Consider the following 15,909-nt stretch of genomic DNA (forward strand, 5'->3'; position numbering starts at 1 on the left):
TTGAGAAAATATATCAAAAGAAAATGCAGATTCAAGCAGATCACACTTTATTATTAAAATTTATTCATTGTAGTGAAAATGTCAGAAAGTTTGAGGAGCATCAATGGTAAAAGAAGGCCTGACAGAAATTTCCTGACCAACCGTATTATGAGGACACTGTATGACTGAGACATTTGAGGATACTACATTGTTTTCCACAAGTTATGAATCAAATTTTTTTGCAAGGTTGTAACAGCTTAGTCATCTTCATTTTCAGATCATGAAGGATGCCCTGTGCTGCTTTCCAGTCACAATACACATGTTCATTGGTTTATATGGAGATTTAGATCTGCTTATTGAAGCATTTAAGTGAAAATGTAGAGGTATTTGAGTGGTTCTGATTTCACCTAACATTTCTTGATTTCTTCCAAAGTACAAATTTCCCTACTTTAAGCTAGTGGTGCCCCAGTAGATGCATCATAAAATCTCAGCTGTGTTAGTTCACTATTGCTAGATTTACTCTAGTAATTACATTGGTCCAATTCCTTTTTTACTAAACTCAAACGGAAAGGAAATAATTAGTTCTGATAGCTATCATATCAGAGAGTATGAAGTAATGGATGAAGTAATTAAACTATAATTGTGGTAAATTATGTTTTTCATTAAAATTGTAAGAAAACTCTTAAATGATTAGCTAAAATGTTTAGGGTCTTTGAAATCCATTCAGCTTTTAGATTCTGCAGGCAGATGAGAAGACTTTACAACCTGGGAATGTATGTTTCAGTACTACACTACCTCATGTTATCAATACCAAATTGTTTCCCAGATTGTTGATTTTACCAAGTATTGTTCGTTATTAATAGTGCTACAAAATGTGTAAGATAGTTTTTGAAAGAAGAAATGGAGCTGCTGTGAGGCACTCTGCAATCTAAAACCTAGCTGTATACTTACAATCTGAGCAGCTTATTTACTGAGGGAGCAATTTTTTTAAATATATAAAGTTAACTCCTTTATTTTATCTGTCCTGCCTTCCTGAATTCATAGCATGTTCAGCTGATAGACAAATAACCCAGGAGCTGTATTTTTAACATATTAATAATTTCCTAAAGGACTTTAAACCACTGATCTCCAGGTCACTGGAAGTTCTTGTCTCTATGAGGTGAACATGCAGAAAGGTAAAAAACCCCGATGCTCTCCAGGGAGTTGTATGCATCAGGCAATTTTTTTTTGTGTAAATAATCAGAATCTTTCCTGATGACAACAAGGGTTACAGGGAAAATGGCGAGGATGTAAGAGGATGTTCTCCACAGCTGCAAAATTCGAGAGGGGAAGACTTTGAGCATAAACCCTCCTGGTACGATCTGCTATGGAAAACTGAAAAACTATGGCAGTGCACAGACCATGTGGTAAGAAAGATGGCAATGCTTTAGACAGCATTATCCTTAAAAAAGAAGTAAAGGTTTTCTCAAGGAGAACCTTCTAAACAAATTGGGAACAGACACGTCTTAAGGGTAAGCTGAAAGCAGCCAAAAATTACTGCATGGCATGGATATCCAAATAAACCTTCACTTTCAGAACATCCTAAGGAGCTATAAGAAGAGCTATTGCACACACAGGTGCTTCTGGAGGGGGGCTTGGGGGTTAAGGGGTGGTGTCAAGCCTATGGTACTTAAAGGTTAGGTACAGGTTAATGGAATGGAGAGATTTTCTGTTATTCAAAGTTCGTAAGCTAGTTGAGAGGCTGCATTTCTGTCAGACGTCCTTTGGTGTAAACTGTTTTACTGGAAACAGCCAGTCATGTGCCTTCTCCAGTTAGCTAGAAAAGCATCGAATGACTAATGTGCTGCTAAAGATGAAGCTCTCTAATGGTACATCTCTAAACGTTCCTTATTTGACCTTTGAGCTATGGGTCCCATAGTTTCTTCTCTGTTCTTCCAGCCTTAAAGCTGCTTTATGCATCATGAAACAAACCACTACCAGAGGAATGGTAAAAGTTACAGTCTTGTCTTTTAAAGCCTATGTCTCTAACATCACAATTTCAACAGTACCTCCTCTTTTCTAAGGCAGAAAAATGCAAGGCATTTCAATCCTGTAAAGGCACCAGGCTTTGGGTCATAGGGAGTCCTAGTTTTCCCCCTAAGTTTTTCAGAAAGTGAATTTCTTTGTGTGCATCCTCATAAAAACTGAATAATTTTTGCTTTGCAGTAACAAAAAAAATTTTGGTTTTTTTTTTTGGTTTTTTTTTTCCAGAAGAAAGAAGATCATGATAAGCCACTGCAGGATGAAGGTAAAATTGATAAACAGGAATTCATAGAGAATAATAATAGTTAAGAAAACAATCTTCTTAAAGGATACTTCAGGGTTTGTGTGGTGAGAGCTGGGCTGAGGTTTCTGCACTGTGTTTTACACACTGTGTGTGGGGACTTAATCTCTCCCGTGTCACATAGGTCCCAGGAGCTGTTGCATGGTACATGTGTAGGTGTCTGACTGGTCCCCAGAGCCTCTTTCCAGTTTGAAGTGCTTAATGTTGATGCAGCAGTGTATCTAGAACAAGTACACTCAGCAAGATTTATATCAGCCAGCTCAAGGAAGCTCTGTGGACAACATCCTAAAACTGTCAGCCCATTCGGTTTCTTTAGCAAACAAAGAGTTGGAAAATAAAACTAGGGCCAACCCAAAATAGGAAAAGTTGTCAATGAAATATAAGATACAGTATCATTCAAGAAACACTGAATGAGAAAAAAGTCTTCCCTGTTAAGAGAGTATTTTTAAGGCAAGGATGGCGGTTTACTCCAAGCTTCTAAAAGCTACTTTTACTGTATTTGTACGTATTCATTTATCCTACAACTGTAGAATGTTATTTTCATTGTTAAAAGAAAAGAAATAGATGATGATATTAATGATTCTTTTGACAATGTAGAAGTTTGAAGGGAAAATGAAAATGCTTCCTCGCAGAACTGGGCCAAATTGTGGCAGAGGGAGATGAAATAGTGGAACACAGTGTATCTGATATTTACAGTGACAGCCTTTGCCCTTTGGGCTTGACATCATTCTGCAGAAAGTTTAGAGTTTAATTTCTCCTATTTTTTAAAACTTTATTATGCTGTGATCAAAGATATTTTAAGTTGCTAGCCCTCCAGATCAGAAAGCCACCATAAATAGGTGACAAAGAAATGTCAGCCTCACATTCTTATAGTTCCCTCTGTCACTGTTGTTCTTTGGTAAAAGCCAAAAATCTTTGATAACAAGTAGTTTTAAGTGGTTGAAATTAAATCAAACTTACTAGAACACTACTCCATTTTGTGGTAACTTAGTTGCAAATGCATTCTTTTTTAAGAAGTAGTAATTGAAATTATTATTTTATTTGGGTTTTCATATATTGTGTTACTGTCTGGAAAAAATGAATTCTAACTCTTTTATTTTTTTTTTCCCCAAATCCATTTGTAAAACAGCACTAAAAAAAGAACCCACAGAAAATTAGAAGCATTGGACAATGGAAAATTGGATTTTTAGGTTTTCCCTGTACAGTAACTAGGGTTTCATGCTTAGTCTGATGAATAATTCCCTGCCTTTTTAACACATTTGGGGAAGATTTACCACTCTGAAGAGCCAGATACTGTGGAACACGCAATCTTAAATTGATTTAAATGAAAAATTTAATCTTTTAAGTGAATTTAAAGAAACACTAACATAAATTTTCAACATTTTTCATAATGATGAAAGGTTTAATAAGCTTGTTGCTATTGTTTTTTCTCAGTCTTTAAAGTTTTATTTTATTTCTCTTTGTACGCAAATATTAAATGTCAAAATGACCCAATGTTACTTCTTCAAGGGTGCTTATAATCTCATACAAGCATCAGAAAGGATCTTTCTGAATAATAAAGGCTATTTTTTTTATGTCAGTGTCAAAATTCCATCTGCCTTCAGTAGTATTAAAATTTTACTGAATGAATCTAACTACCTGTTTACTACATAGTTTGGTATATTCACTGAAATTTGGTGCATTATTTTAATTTTTCAAAAATGTGCAATTTTGTTAAGATGAAATTCATGGACTGATCTAAATATCTTCTTTTTCTAAATGCAGTTAGTGTCTATATTTCTATGTTATGCAGAAGTTTACTGCTGAGAAATACCACAGTGGATGTTCATTTTTTAGATCAATTTTTATTAAATTGCATGTTACTAATATTACCATTAGGTGTTGCTAGTTTTTAGTTCATCTATTTCCATTTTCAACTGCCAAAGCATTTTACATAGAAAGATTGCTTTCCTTACTCCAGTTTTCTGAATAGAAAGAATCAGAGTCAGAAACATGGCATGAATTCAAAATGGCCACACACAGGACCAGTGACTTTGTGCCCAAAACACCATCAGTCCAAGACTACACACACAAAATAACACTTTTAACACATTTGAAAATTCAAGATATTTCTCTATATAGCAGAGGCATACAAGATTTTATGCAGGGGTAGTTATTGAATTACACTTTTTGTTCTCAGAATCCCATTTTGCAATCTGAAGTTGTGAGAGAGGTTTTCTCAGTCAGTAATCCTATTTAAATTCTCATTTGTACCTGTTCAAGATGAGAAAGGATAATTAATTCAGGAGACTTGGTTTACAACTCTCCTGTATTGGAAACAGGAATCTGGGGAAAACTTGTCTGTAATCCTTACCAGATGTTTTTTAAAGTAATAGACATTTCTCAAGGATGTCATACCAAAACTCTGAATGCCTTTGATTATTTGAAGCCTAACATGTAAGGAAAATGTGGCATTTTCTGGTTTTTTCTTTTTCTTTTCTTTTGAATGGGGAAAAAGAAGCCTAATAATATGTATGTATGCATGTTTCATAACATTTTTTTTCCTGTAAGTAGTGTCTGTTTAATCCCCATGTATTTACTTAAAGATCAAGAGGTTTTCTAAGGATGTGGGACAAGAGCAGCATTTTTCCATTTTCAAAATTTTTAGAAATAAATATTTTGAACACCTTTGAGACACTTCAACTTCTGAAGGCTGCAGTTCTTTCCTATCACACCATCACATGCTTACTTCTTAAGCATGTGCATTTCTTTCCTCCACTGATTGCACACAAGAATTTACTGTCTTTGTGAATAGCCTGGTTTTATGAACTTTAGCAATCCTTTTCATTTTGCTTGGGAATGGCCTTAATTGCCTCAAAACCAAGGCTTCAATGAGCATTTCATAATTCAAAACTACCTTTCTGAAAGTCTTAGGGACGTGAGGAGAGAGGAAATATCATCCTTCTCTCATGAGTGCATTTCATTTCTTAAATGAATTTCTTAAAACTGTAGAAATCAGGAACTCTGTCTATGTAAACTATCATGGGTGAACATCTGTCTCATGCATGAATATTGCCTTGCTGGTATATGGGACAGAACAAATAAAAAGTCCCCAAAGCTCTGAAGTGGTTATTTACAACACTCATTTAACAATAAGCTAATTCCTAAGGCAAGGGTGTAGTTAGTGTAGTGAACAGCTGGTGCTTATGGTATTTACTAAAGAACTTCAGAATAACATGTTATGTCAAGCACAATCTGATATATACACATACATAGAGAGGGCTTCATTTATGTGTCAGGTTAGAAGACAGACAACCACCCAGAGAGCAATGCTCACCTATCAGTTGGCTTAAAACTGTCAGTAAATAAATTCTTTGTGGTGGAAATTTAAAAGGATGGCTGTGTGGAAGAGCCCTGGATTATTAAGGGCTTGAAATCTAAACAGATCTTATTAAATCAGGAGCTCTAATAAACTAGACAAGCAAAATGCGTAGGAAGCAGTCTGCTCAGCTCTCTGAGGTGTTGTGAGCAGTGGCTTGATGAGCTTTTCAGACCTAGTGCTCTAAGTCAGATAGCTGAAAAGACTCCCCTTCCAGGCATACAGGGAGGTCTGGTAGTTCTGAGACGTGTACCTGACAGCCTGGTTAACGCAAGGTGCCACAATGGTATCAGGAGACAAGGCTGAGCCCTCAGGTCAGTCCCTGAGCACAGCACCATGGTTCCTTGTGCTGAAAGAGTCTTTGTAAAGATGTGTTTCCATCCATACAGCTGTGTTGGCTTTAGAAAAATTATTGCCTGGGGTCTTGGTTTAATAAAAACACTGGGGCAGAGACTCCAAAAAATGAGCCCCCTCCCCTTTTTTAAAACCCCTCCCCTTTTACTAGTATGGAGAGACAAAATGTGAGGAGATATAAGAGAAAAAAGCAACAGTTTACTGAAAAGAAATATAACAACTCTAACAATATAAACAAAATTATTTAAGCCATTAATAGACAGAAATTGTGCCTAGTCTCTTCCCACTTGGTGCACAGACAAAATAAGGGCTGACACTTGTTCTCCTCCCACCTTCTACCTGAAGGAACAAAGAAAGTACTGTGGCAGACAAGTTCCTGTGGTTTAACGCCCTCCCCAGCTACACAAAAACCATGTGGAAACAGGAGCAGAGCAAAACCAGAGAAAACACCTTTGTCCATGAAAATTATGCTACTAAATTGCTCAGTTACCATCACCCAGTCAGGATCAGGTCCCGTTCAACTCAGTTGCAAACTCGCAGGCCATTGCTAAAGAAGGTGGCTCCTTGTGGCTCAGCTGTGCTCTGACCTGGCTCCACTCGGCTGGGACTCCACGGTGAGATTTCATGGCATGGGATTTGTGAGGTGCTGGCAGCTGCTTCTCTGCACCGCTCGGCTGGGCTCGGCTTAGCTCTGTTCCAGCTCAGCAGCAGCCAAGGTGTGCAGAGCCACACGTCTTGCAGGGCTCATATGGTTGCTCCCTTTTATTTCACTCATGCCAAGGAAGAGAGGTGGTTCCCAGAAGGAAAGAGTTCCACTTCTGCCCCAGTAGATAGGGCTGTTGCTGTGCACTCCTCTCTACGCACCCTCCTGCCCTGGTTTTTAAAGAAACAATTTCTCCAAAACAGTGTTGGAAAAAGGGAATATAATACAAAACCTACTTTAATCAAGACACCTGGGTTCATCTCCACACAACTGACTAACAAATTGCACCTGGGTAACTCGGAGATACCTGTTTTGTAAGATGCACTCAAACCATTATTGGTAGATTTTAGTCTTCATAACAAGCTTGATGCTATTTTCCAGTGTCCACACAATACCTTAATAATTATTGACAGTGGTTATAACACCCTCTTGCAAGGAAATCATGGGTGTGCAATCACTCTGTTTGATTCTGTCAACCCCCAAATACCACATGGCCCAGGGAAAAAATGGGTCATTAAGATACAGAACAGGAAAAGCCGAGATATAACTGCCCAAATGCCTCATCAAAACTTCTGAAGCTGGCAGACCAGTTCCTCCTGTCTCCAGCTCATCTCTGCAGATCTGGAACTGGAGAGGGCAGATATGTCAGTACTTACCAGTCTGGTACTCAACAACAGAGCCACAACACAAGTTTAAAGTTGAGTATCACACCCTAATTCTGCCATGGGGGAAAACTGCGTGAAGCAGTTGTCTATTGAACAGTAGCCTGAGATAGGAAAGGGCTTAAAAACATGACCCCATGGATCTCAGGACAGCAGAGATGACCAGCTCCAAATACATTACTTTGATGTGTGCAGGTCAGAGAATGGGTCTAGGAATCACACCAAAAGCCAGCATCATGAATCAGCAACGAAAGAATTTAGTGCTTTTTGAATAGGAGAAGTGGAACTGCTTACTGAGCAAAGTTCCAAAAGCCATCATGAAAGCATTTCTGCTGTTTACTGATAAGGCTTTTGAGCTCATATTGACACATTTCTGCATGACAATATAACTTTTTGGTCAGAAGAGATCCTCCCTTACTGCTGAGAGGAGGGTCTGGAATTACCTGCCCTTCTGATCCCCCTCCCCAGAACCAAGACAGAGTGAGTTGGGTAACTCCAGGCAGGCAAGCTGTAGGAAAACTTTACAGTTAGAGTCAGCTAGTTGTCAAAGAACTTAGCCTATACTTCCTGTTCAGGGAGTAGAAACGAGGCTACATTTTTATATTTTTGATTCCTACTGGGTTCATCATATTGCTGCCTGGCATAGGGGCTGTGAGCTTTTACACAACAGTGTTAGAGATAACCCCTCCCATTCATATTCAGATGTGTCATGGGGCAGGGAAACTTCCAATAAGCTAGGATATACACTGCCTTGTTCTTCCACAACTGGTTTCTTGCGTCTTGTACATGGGTCAGAGGAGCCAGAGCAAAATCAACACTGCACTGTTTTCTGTGCTGGGACATAACAACAGAAGAATCATAAAATATGTTGAATTGGAAGGGACCCACAAGAATTCAATGATTCCAACCCTTTGCCCTACACATCACCATCCCTAAGAGCCACACCATATGCCTGAAAGCATTGCTCAAACACTTCTTGAACTCTTTCAGGCTTGGTGTTGTGACCACTTCCCTGGGGAGCCTGTTCCAGTGCTCAACCACCTTCTGGGTGAAAAGCCTTTTTCTGATATCCAGCCTAAACCTGCCCTGACTCAGCTTCATGCCCTTTCCTCGAGTCCTGTCACTGGGCACAAGACTGAAGAGATTGGTACTTGCCCCTCTGGTTGAGTACTTCCCCCCTTGTGGGGCTGTTGAAGACCTACCTTCTATTCATTTTATCTGCAAAAAAACTACTTAACCCCCACTCCCCATACTGAATAGAATGGTTTGGGAACACAGAGTGGTTTGATTTCTTGCTAAAAGCCATCTAGACAGTTTCACACAGAGCACTAATGTTCTTGGTTCCTATAAATTAAGCTCTGGGGACTGAGAAAGATGTTCTCAGAGAAAAAGATTCAGTCTAATTTCTCATCTAGAGCCAACACTGAGTGACTAAAAGGCTCATTTTTCAATTCAGATGTCTTCAATCTCTAGTGAGCAATTGTGGCTCTAAGTAAATCAAAAGGCATATTAATAGTAGGTTAAGTAAAAACAGAACTCTATAGCCTGTGATGTAATATCACAAAGGATTACATTTTAAAAAATTAAATATTCTTTATTCTTTAAATGACAGTAAAATCTTCTTTATCTGTTTTAATAGGAGGCAATTAAAGCAACTGTCTCTCATTGCAGAAAATAACCTATTCAGACAGAAGAAATGGCACCATTTACATGTTCTTTAATGGTATTTAATGCTTAAATAGTGTACAACACTTCTGTGCCTGAAGTAGCTTTTCTGGGAAGGACCAGGGAATCCTGGTGGACAACCAATTGACCATGAGCCAGCAATGCATCCTTGTGACAATGGAGGTAAGCAGCACCCTGGGCAGCAGAAGGGCGATCATTTCTACAGGATCAAAGAGGTTGTCCTTCCCCTTTACTCAGCACTGGTAAGGAGCACTTGCAATGCTGGGTCCAGTGCTAGATGCCCCAGCACAAGGGAGACATGGATACACTAGCAAAGGACCAAATATAGATAATGAAAATAACAAAGATAATGAAAGGCTTGGAGCATCTGACATATGAGGAGAGACTGAAAGAGTTGAGACTGCTCAGTCTCGAGAAGAGAAAGCTCAAGGGGCAATCCTATCAATGAGTATAAATTCCTGATGTGGGGAGCAAAGAAGAAGACAAGTTCTTCTCAGTGGTATTCACTGAAAGAACATGAGACAATGAGCACAAACTGAAACACGGGAGGTTCTGTCTGAACACACCCAAACATATTTTTATTATGAGGCTGTTTGAACACTGGGTCAAATTCCCCAGAGAAGTTATGGATCCATGGAGAGATTTAAAACCCAACTAGGCACGGCCCAGGGCCCCCTCCTCGAGCTGAGCCTACTTAAGTTCAGGGAGCGAACTAGCTGGTCTTGAGACGTCCCTTCAAATCCCAGTAGTTCTGTGATTCTGTGATTTCTTCTGTATAGAAAATATGTGTGGGTATCTTTTTAAAAAGAGATATGAAGTTATCTAGCTATTTCCAGAATTCAAATAAATATCATAGAACTTTTCTTATTAGCTAGGAGGAATATAATTAGTGTACTATTAAGTGTTAAAAGCCTTACTGGGGTTTTTTGTTTGTTTTTGTTTTTGTTTTGTGGTTTGTTTGTTTGGTTTTGTTTTCCTTTTGTTGTTTTGTTTTGGTATTGGTTATTCCTTTCCCTTAATGCTTGGGAAGATGCCCCTCTGGAAACTATCATAGCCTGACTTGACCAGGTAGTCAAGTAGTTTTAATGTAATATTTCTGTGAACATACTTTTGGAAAGAGGGAGAACATTTCAGGATGGGAGAGTTCAGCAGAGTGACATTACTTTCAGAAACCCCATATCCTTTAGTCTCCTAAAGGATTTAGAAGGATTTAGAGTGGAATATTCCAGCTTAAAGCATGCACTGGAAAGGAAGCAGGCAACTTAATATAAATGGAGATGGACTAATGAGAGGTACATCTCTTGCATTTGGTTTTCTCTGACCCTTCACTTTACAAGAAGCATATCAATAGCATTTAGACATGCTTTGATTATGAAACAAAGATGTCATTTTTCTTCCTGGTGTTTCTGTACCATGTAGCTTACACTACCAGTCAAATGGTTTCTCTTGATTAACTCCAGAGTGTGTTTATAGAGTCTTATCCTCTAATAGCAGTAAGAACTTTACTTTAGAGAGTGCTGAAACAAACACACATTTATTGGGAAGATGAGATACAGACTAGGTAGAATAGTTTATATCCAGTGATACATTACAGCCTGATATGAACATACTGACAAGAGCTGCGTAGGCCACAGGCACAATCAAGAAGTCCTTCAACACTTTGATTACCAACATTTTTCTTGACCTCCAATCATATCACTCTATCATGCCTATAAATCATGAGGCCTGGAGAAAAATAATTTGCTAGATTGGTTGTGAAGATCATGCATTTTCTTTATTAATTAGTGCAATCAGACATGCTGGGTCTAAACGTCTTAAATCGTAATACAGTCAGATGAACACTTAAATATCTTTAAACTGGAAAAATACTTGTTTTACCTCCAATACCATCAAAACTATCAGATTCAATAGAATAGCTATAACCTGTGAACACAATCAATCTGTTGTGAAGCCTTGCCATGCTTCTATTTCGTTGTTCATCTACTCCTTTCAGCTCAGATACCGTAGAGCTTTTACCAAGCTGCTGCAATCAACATGTTGATGAGGATAAATAAACAACAGGGTGTAACAATAATGTGAAGTCCCAGAACTTGCAGTACTTTTAAACTTACTGAATTTCATTACAGTATTTTTAATTTTCAGGTGGAAATACTTTCTGAGTGAATGGTGAAAGTCTTGGTTCAATCATTTCAAAGAAAATATTCTGTTAACATAGTAAATCCATGCAGGAATTCCATTCATTCCTGGCCCTATGTAGTACAGAAATTGAACTTTGGCTGCTTCAAGTTTGTTTCCCAAATGGGGAGAGAGACAGCAACACAATGATCAACCCCCTTTGCTCCTAAATTTGCAATGAAGGCTCATTATAAAACCAAAGAACATTATAAATCTTGTGTACTCCATGATTTTTGTAAAGTTTACTAAGATCACATGTTCATGTCGACATGTTTTTAAAGGTTTTGGCCAGGGCACTGATACTGGCTCCGTAAGGTTGTTTGTATTCAGAGAAGATGATGAAATTGTTTTTCTCTGCTTGAAGGGCAGCACTACAATGGATCTTTCAACACTTGCAGGTTGTTAATGAAGCATCCAGAACACTGGGTTCCTCAGACATATCACTATCTATCATGATACATCACTCCAGGGTCTGAGTACTCAAACTGCCTTATGTTTCATCTCCTATATCACAAGTTTCATTAGGTTAATTTACACAAATACATGTTAAATGGTGTCAAGCTTTCTGTATGTTTTTTTTTGTAAAATAAAGTTAATTGTGATCCCCAGCTTTAATTTTCTATATAAATGGCCTTTTAGGAACCAACCACTGCAAATGTGTTCCTATCATAAGCACAATGCTTACAAACACAGCTCTGAGGAAGCTCTGTTGCACATATCATTATTAACTGAAATTACAATTACATGACTGACTTGCTTTCTCTGAAAATCATAAAACCAAACAAGTCATGTGTGGTTCCTGAAAACCCTCTGACTGTGAATTCACCTCATTAAATCTGCCTGTTATTTTACTGTCTGGTAGATTTGGTATCAACCACACTAGCCATGTTAAAGACATTTTGCTGTAACTTAGTGATATGCTTGGTTCTACAGCAGCAATTTTCATTAACTTTTCCTCTAAGCAAAGACTGTTTCTGGGAAAAACCAGAAAACCATGATACCCCTCACTGTCTGTCTTAATGGGAAAATCCTATTCCTTTCATGCATGTTAGTATTTTTCCAGTAGAGTGTATGGGATCATTCTGAGCATGAGAATTCCACTTATTCTCAAGTTGTGTTCTTCCCCTCTCTCTTTGCACCTAGAATTCCATGAGTAAATGAGGCATTTCTCTTCTCATACAGATTGTACGTACATTGCTTCCAGTGCCATTCCTCTGTCTCATCGAGCATTTGTGAAATCAGTAATATTACTCGGATGTGAGCTAGGGCAGGATTTGTCCCAGCACGTGGGAGAGGTTATTAAGCATTTTACAATCCTTTTCCCCAAGTACTGCTGAAGTAAAAATCAATTGGGCTGCCTTCTGTAACCATGTGAATTATTGACTGAAAACAAACAACAGCCACTGAAATCGAGGAAAACTATTAAAAATTCATCAGTCACTTCTAACCTTTTTCTCAAAGTACATGGACTGCAGCAAGACCTTGCACAAGAATATAATAGAAATGTTATTCCTTAACTCTCCCAGTTGTTTCTGTTGACCTCTAATGTGGTTATCATACTTGAATGAAAGACAGAAGATTTTTATTGTAAACAAAAAGATGTATCTTTTTGGGCATTCAATGCAGGAAGGTTGGTTCATCATAAAAAATTAGAGTTGTTATAACATCTTTATTGTTAGTGTTTAGGGGACCATGAAGTCCTGATTTAGTGTCATTATTTAAGGAGTGGAAGAGCAAACTTATTTCATGTCCTACTGGAAGAAAGAAAAAAGCAATACTACTTAGTTTATAAAGAAGGTTTTTCCTGATATTTCTATCTAAATGCAGATTTTCAGTTTTCATCTCTGTACAATCTATGTAAAAAATCCCTCAAGACAAAAATGCTGAAAAGAAATGAATATTTAAATGGAAAAGTGTTTTTCTAGAAGGAAGACAAATTTCTCAAATATGTTTTACATCACTTTAGGAATGAGTTAAACTTTCTTTATCTCAGTGAAGCACTGAAAATGTGCAAAATATGAAACAGGCAAAAGAAGACAAGCCTAGGATTGTGTTTGAAATGTGATTCTTCTTCCCCGTTTTGCCTACTTCTGCAAGCACAAAGGTAGAATGGTGCTTCCAGCATTTAAACAGGACAGTCTCATTTTTCCCTGAGGTTAGTATTTCTTCCAGTTATGTTGTAGCTAGTATCAGTAATTGTGTTTAAATTGCTCTCCATTTGGGTGAGGATTTGGAGGGTAGTTTTAATTTCCTACAAGGGGAAAAATTAAGAAGGTAAGCCATACCCTAATGAAGAAATTACTAAAAAAAAAAAAAAAAAAAAAAAAAAAAAAAAAAAAAAAAGCCTAGCAATTTAGATGGTAAGGGAAGATTTCTGCTTGACTGTTATTGCTGTCAGACTCTTGACAGTCTGATGTAAAAACAGTCACAGCATCTCACTTTGTCACACAGGGACTGTGAGGTGGACAAACTTGTTCCATTTCTTATGGATTGCTGTGTGTGGAAGGGAGAAAACTCAGATTGCTCAATTCCTGTCAGGTGGTCAATCAATATCAACATTTTGCTTCAGATTGCTCTCTGAAGATTTTTCTTCCTAGTCATCTAGCTGACATGGGACTTACTCTTCACTCTCACACCAAGGAGATAAGAGTAGTTAAGACTCTCAGGAAAGGTCAGATAGCTCAGGAAGGAGGCAGCTGTTTAGAATGATACAAGCAGAGAGGTGTTTGAACTCCTTGGGATAAGCACATAGCATGATGATCTTGAGAGACTAAAACCTTCCTCATCAATGTCCTTGTCTCCAAGAGTGTTGCTTTAGAAACTGTAGGCAGATACTGACCTATAGAGTAGAAGACAGGTAGAAGATGCAAAAGAGGAGCTGTGAGCCTTTAACTTATACTGTAATTTGAAGCTACATGAGTGGATAAAGTAAGCTACTTTTAGGGTATGGGGAACCCAAGAAGAAAGAACAAGTTTCCAATACAGTGGACTTGACACAGTGTTCAGGATGTCTGGAATTGTGCTTTATGTCAGACTTTAGTGAAAGGAGGTTTCCTCCAAGAAAGTAAAAAGTCAAATTCATTAGTTATGTAGATAATTATTCTGTTTTATTGATGGGTGGGTTGACCTTGGCTGGCCACCAGGTACCCTGTAAAGCCACTCTATTCCTCCCCTCTTCAGCTGGACAGGGGAGAGAAAATATAATGAAAGCTCATGGGTTGGAGATAAGGACAGGGAGAGAACACTCATCATCAGTTACTCAGTTACATCACTCAGTTACTGTCACAGGTAAAACAGACTCGACTCGGGGAAATTAGTTTAATTTATTACCAATCAAATCAGATTAGAGGAATGAGAAATAAAACCAAATCTTAGAAACATCCACCACTCACCACTCCCTTCTTCTCAGCCTCAACTTCACTCTTGATTTCTCTCCCTCCTCCTTCTGAGTGGTGCAGGGGAATAGGGGTTGTGGTCAGTTCATCACACATTGTCTCTTCTGTTTCCTCCTCCTCATACTCTTCCTGTGCTCCAGTGTTGGGTCCCTCCCATGGGAAAGTGTTCTCCACTTACTTATTCAACATGAGTCCTTCCCAGAGGCTTTGGTTCTTCACGAACTGCTCCAGCATGGGTCTCTTCCATGGTGTACAGTCCTTCAGGAACAGGCTGCTCCATTGTTGGTTCCCCATGGAGTCACAAGTCCTACCAACAAACCTGTTCCACGATGGGCTCCTCTTTCCATGGGCCACAGGTCCTGCCAGGAGCCTGCTCCAGCACAGGTTTCCCACATGGTTGTAGCCTCCTTTGGGCATTGGTCTGCTCCAGTGCAGGCTCCTTCAGGGGCTGCAGTTGGATATCTATTTCCCCAGGGACCTCCATGAGCTGCAGGGGGACAGTCTGCTTCACCGTGGACTTCCCCATGGACTTCAGGAGAATCTCTGCTCTGTTGCCTGGAGCATCTCCTCCCCCTCCTTCTTCAATGACCTTGGTGTCTGCAGAGCTGTTTTTCTCACATATTCTCACTCTTCTCTTCTCTTCTCTGGCTGCAATTTGCTTCTGCAGAATAATTTTTCCCTTCTTAAATCTGTTATCCCAGTGGTGCTTGGCCTTGACCAGTGGTGGGTCCATCTTGGAACCAGCTGGGCTTTCATCTGTTGGACGTGGCTGAAACTTCTGGCAGCTTCTCAGAGAAGTGTTTGTTTTGTTGTTTTGTTGCTGTTTCTTTTTCTAAGAAGAGATTTTTACCTGAGACCCAGTAACGAGTGGCAGAACTGCCCACTAACAGATACCAACACATCATGTCAGGGAGAAATATGGGGAACAGGGATATTGTATTTTACCAAGATGTTTACATTGCAGTGTTCATGTTTTACATTAGAACATTCTCAGAATATTATCTTCTACTACTAGAAAGAATAATGTAACCTCCATTGCAAAGGGGTATTTTGATGTAATCTAAGTCAATCCTAGGAATTCTAACATACTAGTTGAATGTCTAAAAGTATAGAGATACAGAAATTAGCTATAGAAGAAGTACTGATCACTACCACGATGAAATTTAAATAGTTCCTTTGTTCTTCCTTTGTTCTCTGTAGGTTCCCTATATTAATAACTTCCAGTGCTTTAACACTAGCATGCAGCTGTCCTAAAATTAATGACAGTGCTGATT

At 38.6% G+C, this 15,909-nt stretch overlaps 1 pseudogene; it reads right to left on the reverse strand.

The window, feature by feature from the left end:
• LOC126640155 (nucleoporin NUP42-like) overlaps positions 1-15,161 on the reverse strand; it is a 177,639-nt pseudogene extending 162,478 nt beyond the window's left edge.
• Positions 15,162-15,909: the final 748 nt, after the last annotated feature.

This window comes from Myiozetetes cayanensis, unplaced genomic scaffold, assembly GCF_022539395.1.
Source record: "Myiozetetes cayanensis isolate MyiCay16 unplaced genomic scaffold, myiCay2020 scf2-11, whole genome shotgun sequence".
NCBI lineage: Eukaryota > Metazoa > Chordata > Aves > Passeriformes > Tyrannidae > Myiozetetes > Myiozetetes cayanensis.